This window comes from Bos indicus, chromosome 16, assembly GCF_029378745.1.
Source record: "Bos indicus isolate NIAB-ARS_2022 breed Sahiwal x Tharparkar chromosome 16, NIAB-ARS_B.indTharparkar_mat_pri_1.0, whole genome shotgun sequence".
NCBI lineage: Eukaryota > Metazoa > Chordata > Mammalia > Artiodactyla > Bovidae > Bos > Bos indicus.
The window spans coordinates 79,817,136-79,828,907 of NC_091775.1; positions in this window are offsets into that span (position 1 = coordinate 79,817,136).

Sequence of the window (11,772 nt, forward strand, 5' to 3'; positions counted from 1 at the left end):
TGAGAAAAAAGCCGTTACACCCCGGACCTGTACTCCTGTGCTCGGGCAGCCCTGTTTCAACTTCCCTCTAAAGAAAGATATCTGCTAAATGCTTCCTTTTGTTTTCTTAATTTACATCTGATATTACAGAAAGGGTAACTGAAAGAATGATTTGTCTTTGAAGAAATAAAATTCTCAGGTAAGCCAGCAACGTCTGTGAACTGCATGATCAATTCCGTGATCAGGCAGAGTCCTGCGCGTCCACATTGATCTTAAAATGCAAATCTGGACACAACTAATCTTCACACAAATATAATAGGTAGAGCATTGATTTTTCCCTCGCGATCATATGAAAAATTAACTACAGTGATGGTAGTGAAGCAATATCATGTTATTTGAAGGTAGACTGTGATGAGTTAAAGAAAGAAACATATTGTAATCTCTGAAGCAACCACACACACACACACACAAGGGTCTAGCTAAAAGTCAACAGAGGAGATAAAATGAAATACTAAAAAATATTCAGTTTACCCTGAATAAGGAAAGCAGGAAAGGAGGAGGAGAGGAACAAAGAATTGTTGGGGCAGGTACAAAGCAGAGATGGTAGACTTGAATCCAGTCGTACTGAAAGCCCCATAGCAGAGGATCTGCGGCAAAGGTATAAGTTACAAAGACACTGGCCACCATCGTCTTATTTAAAATAGACCAATGGTGGGACTTCCCTGGCGATGCATTGGTTAAGACTCCATGCTTCCAATGCAGGGGGAGCGGGTTTGATCCCTACTTGGAGAACTAAGATCCCAAACGCCATGTGCCACACCCAAAAAATAAACTAGAATTTTTTAAGAATATTAAACCTATGTCAATATATTTTAATGTGTGTTTGTCTCAATTTCACATGTGCCAAGTGGTCACTGGCCACACGTGGAAGGAAAAGCTCACTGGATAATTCTCAACTCCAGTTACATCAGCGAAGTTCCTCAGTAGAGACGCGGGTGCATGCGCACCGAGGCTGGCGTCGCAAAGGCAGAAGTTGCGCCCGTATATACACCCCTCCTAACTGCGCTTGTGAGCCTGAGACACCTACTTGGTGCCCTAAAAAGGCAAGATTGAATAAAGAAAATGTACGGCGTTAGCCACAGGGCTTCCCAGGCGGCGCTAGTGGTAAAGAACCCGCCTGCCAAAGCAGGAGAGAGCATTCGATCCCTGGGTCGGGAAGATCCCCTGGAGAAGGAGAAGGAAATGGCAACCCACTCTGGTAGGCTTGCCTGGAAAATTCCACGGACAGAGGAGTCTGGTGGGCTACAGACCATGGGGCCAAAAAGAGTTGAACACAATTGAAGCGACTAATGTCAAGCTTACTGACTTTCCTGTGTACGTGAGTGTGTGACTAATGTCTTGTGGGCGTGCTGCTGCTGCTGCTGCTAAGTCGCTTCAGTCGTGTCCGACTCTGTGCGACCCCATGGACTGCAGCCTACCAGGCTTCTCCACCTGCTGTCTATGGGGTCGCACAGAGTCGGACACGACTGATGCAGCCTACCAGGCTTCTCCACCTGCTGTCTATGGGGTCGCACAGAGTCGGACACGACTGAAGCGACTTAGCAGCAGCAGCAGCAGCACGCCCACAAGACATTAGTCACACACACACGTACACAGGAAAGTCAGTAAGATTGACATTAGAAAGAACGTTGACATGATGTCCACACAGATATTTAAGAATCAATTTCCAGATCTCCTGAACACAATAATACAGCAACATTTTATAGCAAAGCAGACTGAATCCCCGTGATAAATAACCCCCAGTCCCACACAGGCAGGAGTCTTGACGAATTTCTGCTTTAATAACTAGAGGGTTTAATTACAAAGCTGATGAGTTATGACCCTCGCTCCCGGACTCCCCCTTCTCTGCTCCCGACCCCCGGTTCCACCGCTACATGCACAAGTAACTCCCCTGGGACAGCAGAGGTCAGAGACTGTGCCTGGACGTCCTGGAAAGTCACATGATTACCGAGGGCATGCTTCTTTTCCATTTGCTACGAACATGGTCAGAACCAACTCCCCACCCCAGCAACTCTGAACAAAAGCGATTGCTGGGCTGTTCGCCTGTTACTAGAGTTTGGGGCTAAAACAAATGATTGTTATTACCAGGTTATAAACCCTTAAAAAAAATCCCTAATGGAAATGCTAACAGCTCATTAGCTGTAATGAGGGCCATCCTACAGGACGTGTGCCAGCAGACAGACGGCAACTGCACTAACACAGCCCTTCAGCGACGAGGAGGGCGGGCGGCCAGGATGGTCAGCACTGGCCCTGATGTCAGGACCCACCCCTCCTGGTCCCCAGGTCAGCCCTGCACACCAGCTTATTCATACCACCTCCTTGTAGCCAACGAGAGGTCAACACACCTGTGGGGCAGCTGATAAAGAGAGGGCTGCAGGGACTTCCCTGGCAACCCAGAGGCTAAGACTCCACGCTTCCACTGCAGGGGACACAGGTTTGATCCCTGGTCCGGGAACTAAGATCCTACAAGCCATGAGGTGTGGTCAAAAAAAAAAAAAAAGCCAGGACCTCAGCTCTGGGCACCAGCAGGCTTGAGACGTTAGTCTCAGACATCAGACAGCAGGCCGGGCCTGTGATTCTGAAGAAGCCACTCACTGTCAAACCGTTTCTGGAGACTGTTTACCTTCATGAAAGGACATCCCCTGGGGCAGGGCCAGAGCTCAAAGGAGACGTGTAGTCAGCTGCTAGAAGGATGCGCGCCTAGGACACAAGGGGTAAGAACCGTTAGACAAGTCCCAGGAAAGAGTCTCAGGGCCACAAGAATGATAACGTGTTCTTTCAGAGCATCGATTAATTTTAATTCCAAAAGCTCAAAGCCACTGTTTAAGGGAAATAATTGCTAATATTCCCCAAGGAGAGATCCCCCAGAAGGCTGGCAAGGGCAGGTGTCCCGCGGCTCTGACTGTGCCGGAACGGAAAGGTCAGAAAGCAGAGTAAGGCTGGTCTGCGTGCCCCAGGCCAGGTGTGGGGACCCGCAGGCCGGGCATGGTGGCCACACGCAGTAGGTCTCTCCCAGGCCTTTCCCGAATCATTGTTATTCCGTCTGGGAGGACTTTGCTCATGACAGTCACCCTCGGATTACAGCCACGGCCACCCTCAGGCTCTGACCTCAGTCACCCTTGGGTTATGACCACAGTCACCCTCACCTTACGTTCAGGAGAAAAGCAGACCCCCAGCCCGGGGCCTGTCCCCACATGGGAGCTCTGTCACACTCTTCTCACCGACGTCTCCAGGGAAAGCCCCTCATGTCACTTTTTAACCTTGGGTGCAGACCGTGGAGTCCTGAGATGCCACAGCCCGTGGTGCACCATCAACCCGGCTCCACACACGTGCCCGCCCTTTAACTTCTTTAAAATCACTCCCACCCACCTCCCTCCCACCCACAGCAGCTGCTGAGGGGTTGAGCGTGGATTTCGTTTTTCTGGATACTCAGACATTGCTGTTTGGGCTCACACCTTTTTCTTTTTGCTCAGACGCCTCTGACCCAGGGTCTCTTGTGCTCATTTACAAGGCGGTCCGTGTCTGCTTCTCGTCGCCTGCACATTGTAAGTGAGGGCGGAGGTAGCATCTCTGTGTTCTCAGTTTCCGACTCACATTTCTCTCGTGGGTTTTCTTCCCAGTCTTCAGTCATCTTTTTTTCTTATCTCCCTGCACCCCCAGCAGGTGATCACTGCTCACAGCACGGGCAAGGCCTGTGTACACAACTCCTCCAGATCACCCACTCCCTTAAATTTATGGATATGTAAAGATGTGCGGCGGCGGTGGTGTTCGTAAAGATGTGTGTGCGCACGCCGTAAGATCTGGTTCATGAAAGTGGGTTCACAAGCCATATCTCTGCCACTTGCTCTTCTCACGTAGGATTAGTTCATGGCCACCCTTCTAGGTTAGTAGATACATCCCTCATGCATCCTTTTTAATCATTGCATAATATTTCTTGGTACAGATGCCCAACTGTTCAGTCCACCCTTCCCTTACAGACGGGCAGGGGGCTTGTGTTCAATGTTTCACCACCACAACCAAAGCTGCAGTAATATCTGTGTATGTGAACTCACACATATGGGTCCTAGGAATCTATCCTAGGACCCTGCATGCGTATTTCACTGATTCGGCGGTATTAGGTTATATACCACCTCTGCTCCTTACTTTCTCCACCATGCCCCAGGCCTTTGAGAGCCAGCGATGCGGTAATTACAGGCCTGATCTGTTGATGCTACAGGGTGCCCATCACCCCAGCTGGCTTAACACTGTAGCAACACAAGGCATGCGGTTCTTTCAAAAGAACTGCTGCTGAAAAGCTCACGTGCTTAACAACAGAGCACCAAAAGGAAAAACAATAATTCTGCCTTTTTTCAAATTCTCAGCAAGTTCAATTTTGGAAAACTTCTATGACCCGGGGCACAGAGAGAAGAGGGAGACAGCCAAGGAGGGCTCATACTTGTTGAGAATCTACCGTGTGCCAGCTCTTTAGAAAAGTCTTATTCGGTGCACAACACAAGCCTTAGGGTGTTATCTTATCCACTGATCCGATGAGGAAGCTGAGGGGTGGAGGTCCACTGAAAGTCCTCTTAGAGCTGGGGCGGGGGCGGCAAGGGTTCCAGGCCGCGCCCACCTGTTCCAGAGCCTCTAGGCTTCTCGAGCCTCGTCCTGAGCTTCCACCCAGACAAACGCCTCACTTTTCTGAAAAGGATTCATGAGTGTCAGGGGGTGGGGGAGCGAGTGGGCCACGGGAGGCAAGTACCATATCAGCAGGGAGGACCTCCCTGGGCTCCAGTGATTACGAATCCACCAGTCAGTGCAGGAGACACGGGAAGACCTCACCTGCCTCGGGGCAACTCGACCCGCGCATCACAATCACACAGCCTGTGCTCCAGAGCCCTGGAGCCGCAACGACCGAAGGCCCCTCGCCCGGAGGCGGTGCCCCACAGTGGGAGAAGCCACCTGCCGAGAAGCCCACCCACCACCAGGAAGGGCAGCCCCCTCACCACAACCTGAGAGCTGCCCACACAGCAGTGAAGACCCAGCACCGCCCAAAACAAGCGAACAAATCATCTTTCTTAAAAAGTTGCACAAAGTCGCCAATGGACAGCCTCATCCGAGGATTCTGAGAACACTGGACCATGGATAATCTTCCCGGCAAAAATTACTGGGTTTAAATGAAAGTTCCAAGAAGCTCCGACCAGCCGGGATCCCACAGCCGTCCCAGGGCTCGCATCAGGCACTGGGCTTCCTCTTCCCCAACACGTGGGTGGAGTCTGGCCACACGCTGTAGTCAGGGTGTGTAAGGACCCCAGAAACTGTCACAGTGCTGTCAGCAGAAAAGTCCGAAAGGAGCAGATGACATGGTTCAGCACTGACGAGACTGAGGAAGGTTAAGAGTTTGCAGTTTTCCATCAAAGGCTCCAAAGTCAGAGCGGAGGTCACGTGATTGCTGAGCTTTGTTGTTTTTTTTAATCCGGCTGTGCCAGGTCTTCGTTGCATCACGTGGGACCATCACTGCAGCCCGTAGGACCTAGTTCCTCCACCAGGGATCGAACCCAGGCCCCTGCATCAGGATGGGGAGTCTCAACCACTGCACCACCAGGGAAGCCCCTCACTGAGACCAAAGTGAGCCGAGACCCAGCACTTCACAGGCTCAGACCGTCATCCCAGGGACCCAGTGCCCAAAAGTCCAGGACGAGGCGGCCGGGGGTGGGGGGTGCGGAGCCGAGGGTTCCGTCCACACCACCAAACAGGCAACCGACTGGCTCTGGGTCATGAGGAGGATGAGGCAGCTGAAGAGAAACCCCAGGAGCCCTGAGGGAGACAGGAGCACAGGAAATGCATGCCGTCTGTCGAGTGGTGGAGAGCCTCCGACCTGAAGGGCTCTCGGGCCCCCAGGGAAGAGGCAAGTGCGACAAGGCGCACAGGGCAGGCAGACAGAAGCCAAACGCAAAGCTGGAAGCGGCGTGGAGGCGCTTCCCTGGGGGTCCAGTGGTTAAGACCTCACCTTCCAGGGCAGGAGGTGCTGGTTCTGTCCCTGGTCAACGGGCTCAGATCCCACATGCCTCTCGCCCAAAAATCCGAAACATAAAACAGGAGCACTGTTGCAACAAATTCAATAAAGACTTTAAAAATGGCCTGCATCCAGCGTGTGTATGTATATTCACAGCGTGTGTATGTATATACACACACAGACTGGATCCTCCCTGCGGACTCGGGAGGGCCTCACCGAAGAGATGGCCTCTGGCCAAGACCTTGAAGGGGACCAGGGCCTAACGGACACGCTAACGTCCGACGTTCCTCACCTGGTCGCTGGGGGCCAGCGCTGCTCGGGCAGCTTTGTGGGTAGTAAGCCATCCCATCCACTCGTCACAGCCAGGATTATAGACCTTGTGTGTATTAAAGGTGTCACAGGGCTAAGAAAACGAGGCTCAGAGGGTTAATCAACGTGTCCTCCAAGTCACAGATAGGCAGCAGGACAGACATGGAATCCAGGTCTTTTTTACTCCAAAAATCCCAGGTTCCCTGTACCCACCTACCTTCAGCACTCTTTCAGCATCCCCGTCGGCAAAAACATGGGGTAAGGGGAGAGACCTCGGAGAAGGAAACGGCAGCCCAGTCCAGCATTCTTGCCTGGGAAACCCCGTGGACAGAGGAGCCTGGCGGGCTGCAGAGCCTGTTGCAACCCTGATTGAACCCACCAGGGGAGAGGACCCGGAAAAAACGGCTTCAGGAAGCCTTGGAATCCAGAAGGTGGCTGGACTTTGGATGGCGGCCACTAGGGGGCGATAGAGAAGAGAAGAGGCTGTGACCTCGGGGAGGGACAGCAGGCTCGGGGTGGGTCCACTGTCTTTAAGGGTCATCCTAAGGTTGTTTGACTTTTCCGATTGCGGTGAAATTCAGCTAACCTAAAATGAACTATTTCCAAGTAAACAGAGCAGGGGCACCCAGGACAGTGACAGGCTAGCAACCACCCTGCGTCTAGTTCTGCAACATTTCCCTCATCCCCACATAAAGTCACACCTGCCGGACATCCCCCACCTCCTCCCGTCCAGCCCCCGCACCCCAGCCTCCGGGGGCCCTCGGTGCCTGGCTCCTCTGACTTGACACAGCGCTTTCGAGGCTCACGCTGTAGCAGGAGTCAGGGCTCCACCCCTTCCCGTGGCCAAAGGATATTCCACCGTGTGCACGCACCACAGTTTCTCTAGCCAGTCACTTGCTGATGGACATTTGGGTGCTTCTACCTTATGGCTCCTGGGAACAGAGCAGCTGTGAACACCGGAGGAGATCATAGCAGCTTTTAACTGATCTGCGCTGGAGAAAGACAAGTAAGGTTACGAGAGTGAAGGGGACCAAGCTGCCTACTAAGTGCCAGCGCCCCCCATCATCGAGACAGCCAGAGACGCCCCAAAGTTTCCAAAGCGCCCTCGGTGGGAGCCGCTGTGTCACCCACTCACTCCCTCTCGCACAGAAGGGACAGAGCACACACTCTGCCCAGAAAGAAATCTAATTACACTCACGCCTCACACCGCCCACCAAAATCCACAAATGAAACGTCAGATGTGAAAATGAAGGCAAATTAAAACAAAACACAAACTTTAAAGGAAAATGTATGTGAAGATTGATCTAATCACAGGTGAGGAATCCTTTCTAAACCTAAAACCTGTGATTTTCCTTAGAAATCACAAAGGATGTTAATTGACTACAAAAACTGTTACATTTTTGGATGGAAGAAAGAAAAGGACAAAGAAGGGAGGGAAGGAGGGAAAAGGAAGAAGCAGGAAAAAATTTTGCCATAAGCATTAAAGTATCTTATTTTAAAAGAGATTTTACGAATTGATTAAAAGGAAAAAAGGCAAAACAAAGTGAATAACACCACTGAACCATATACTCCAAACGGTTAAGATGGCTTAAAAGAAACTAAACGGAAAGAGAAAACTAAGACGTTAATGTCAAGAAAAGATTCAGAAATTAATAATAGAAGCCAGAAATTCTAGATGAGACAAAATATAGTTCCATGAATACATTTTTAATGTTTGAACCTCATTAGTAATTAAAGAAATCCAGAATAAGTTTTCATTTGTAACCGATAAGATTAGCACAAGTATAAATTTGAATCGGTGGTGCTTAAGCCATGGCTTGTGTCCAATAAGACGGGAATTCTCAGTGTTGGTGTAAGAGTGTACAAGCTCTCCAGCACACACTCTGGTAGCAACTGCAGCGAGACGTTTGCTGCTGTGATGAGCCAGTCCTGGAGCCTCCCTCAGTCAGAAGCCCTTCCTTCCCAGGGGAGAAGAGCCCAGCCTGCACCGGGAGTCAGCTCTCACATCGGAGGCCCGGCCCCACCCAGGGCTGAGAGGAGCGGGCTGTGCCCTCACCTCCGCTTGGCTTACTGGCTCCAGCCCCACAGCAGAGACGGTGCCCCCAGCCCCGGCGACACCATCCTTGGAGCAACAGTCCTGGAGAACAGAGCCCAGATCTTCACCCAGTCGCCATCCCGCCAGAGGGACTCTGGTTGGCCCAGTGCAGTCACCTTCTGTGATCTGGAGGGTGGGGTCGTGCTGACTAGCCAGCTAACTCAGAAGATGTGAAGGCTGGAACACTTAGCTTAACTAGACTACACAAGTGTTAGGCTCCCCAGGTGTCACTAGTGGTAAAGAATCCACCTGCCGACGCAGGAGATGCAAGAAACATGGGTTCGATCCCTGGGTGGGGAAGATCCCCTGGAGGCGGGCATGGCAACCCACTCCAGGGCTCTTGCCTGGAGAATCCCATGGATAGAGGAGCCTGGTGGGCTACTGTCCAGGGGTCCCAGAGAGTCAGACACAACTGAAGCGACTTAGCACACACGCACACAAGAATCATGGGGCTGGGGGTGGGGGGGCTCAGAACAGAGCCAATCAGAAACCACTCCGAGTTGCACAAAAAGGCAAATGCACAGGCCGCTGGACTGTGCAGTCAAATGTGGTTAGAGTAGCACGCTTTACACTAACGTGACTCTCACCGCATACAAAGACGGTAGTTTAAAAAAGAGGACGAAATTCACCTTGCAGGATTTTACTGAATATGTTTAAAATCTTAAAAAGCTCAACATGACTCTTTCTTGGGGGTGATGTTATGGATGGCTTTTATTTTCTTTTCTGTATTTTCATGTATTTTCCACATTTTCTTCAATGAGCATTTATCTTTTTAAAAATCAGGGAACATATATCTTCCAAAGGGGAACTGAAAACTGTATATCTATGACACACAAACCCTGGGGCCAGGGGCTCTACTTTTAATGAAGTAGACTTTTCCATTCCTTATTCAGATTTTCTACAAGTATGTGCACGTGGCATTGAAATAGTGTTAAAAACAAAACAAAACAAAACAGGACTCCAGTACTCTTGCCTGGAAAATCCCATGGATGGAGGAGCCTGGTAGGCTACAGTCTATGGGGTCGAAAAGAGTCGGACACCACTGAGCCACTTCACTTTCACTTTCACTTTCCTGACTGCAGGGGTTTTACTCTGCTCCTGCGGCGTCTGGCTCCAGCCTTACGATCCAGGATCCAGGGAACTGCTCTCACAGTTTCTTTTATACCTGGAACTCTTACCACCAACGGCACTCCGGGACTGCTTGCTGCGGGTTCAGTAACCAGGGACCCGCAATAAGACTGGTGTCATGCAAAATGAGGGTCCCAGCCCAAAATGACTTACACAGTCAAAGGATGAACGGTTTCCCTATTTACGCAGGTAGAGGGAGGAGCTGAGCTGCTTGTGAATTTAGCAGAAGTTTTCCCCTCTCAGATGAAACGGGAGGAGAGCGGTGACGGAGCCCTGGGCTGAGGGCGGTGGATTTGGGCACCAAGACGGCACGCGGACCGTCCGGCCCTCCCGGGCCCCGCCCGTCCCTTCAGAGCCAGCACACGTGGGGCGGGATGAGACAGAGGCGAGTTCTGGAATATTCCCAATTCAAAGTCCATGGACCAGGCAGGGGACTGTGGAGCCAGAGCCTGACGATCCTCCCCCGCCCGGGGGGATGTCCCGAGACCCCAGGCTCCCCCAGGCAGGCGGCCCACGCCTCGCTCCGCCCTCCCTCACCTCGGCGCGGAGGCCCATTTCCACTAACTGCCGCAGTCACAACGCCGCCACGCAGGCCCCCACGGCCTCGGCGGGCGCAGGGCGGAGGGCCAAGCGCCCGAGACCTGCTGGGTCACCTGCGGGAGCCAGGTCGCTCCAGAGGCAGGGCTCAGGGCCCCGCTGGGGCCGAGTGTGAGCCCGCCACCCACCCGACATGCGCGCCGTGTGCCCGGGGAGGGCACCTTTGCCCGTCACTCAGAAGCACCCCCTGTGTGGCAGAGCCCTTCCTTGTCCCTTTCCAGGCTTCAGATAGGGACCTTAGTCTGCTTTGTATCAAGACCTTTAATCCAGCCCCAGCTCCAGCATAGGCTTTGTTTATCCACAAAAGGTACATAATGGCTATTCTTTACCAACGGAACCAGAATCTAGCCTGGGGTTAAGGGGGGTCCCCAGGTGGTGCTCTGGTAAAGAACCCACCTGCCAATGCAGGAGACATGAGGCGCGAGTTCGATCCCTGGGTGGGGAAGATGCCCTGGAGGAGGGCATGGCAACCCACTCCAGGACTCTTGCCTGGAGAATCCCACGGACAGAGGAGCCCAGTGGGCTACAGTCCATGGGGTCACCAAGAGTGAGCTGCACAAGACTGAACGACTTTCACACACAGAATCCTGGCAGCCCAGCTTCACCTGACCAGGGACCTTTCCTTCCCACAAGTGCACCACACCGAGCCATAATTCTCTGTCTAGTGGAAACATCAACCCCTTTTACATATTTATTACAAATAATTTATTCATTATTATAAAATGCTTTTAATCGTTTATTACTTAGTAATAAACATAAATTACCAACAGTGAGATACGTATTCTCAAGAAATAGTCAACATACAGATGCAGAGAAAAACAAAAGATACAGACTCAGCATTCCAGTACTTATAGATTTTTAAATTATCCAATGACAATCTAAGATATTCATAATTATTTTTAATGTTCACAGGCAGGAAGCTTGAGGAGGTGCCCAAGCCAATAACTCTCATTCATGTAGATCCTGAAAGCAGGTGCCAGAGCAGAAACCATAGGAGGGCTCACTCCCCCGGCATCCTGCCCGTCATGGCGTTCGGACACTGCAGACGCAGCCACATTGTTTTAAAGCGACAGATAAAAAAGGGGGACAGGCAGTGTTGTAATCGCCCCTGTGCATCTAGGAACTAGCCAGCCTTCGTTTTGTTTCATTAGATCAACATGATCATCTGATTCATAAAACGACTCCTTACATTCTAAATAAATTAATCTTGGTTATTCCCCTTAATAACATATACTGGTGTACATATAAACCGAGACAGGATTTGCTAAATGATTATTGATAGCTGTGGGCAAAAGAGCTGTACCAGAGGAGGCACAGTCCGTGGTTTTACCGCTAACGGGAGCTCGTGCTGTTTTACTTGTTAATATTCCCGGTTTCTCCACTCCAGCGGCCAGAGAGCCTCAACTGCAGGCCTGGGTTAGCTAAGTCAGGCACCACTCACTGCATTTCCAGGCAAGTGAGACAAATGCATCCTTTCCATTGAACCATCTTCTCCAAACTCTATTCACACGGATGGCTTCACCGCGTGAGCAGGGCAAGTGTGGCAATCACCCAGCAGGATTCCAGAGTCCCACTCCCCAAAGCAAATGACAACACAGGGGCTCGTCTCATG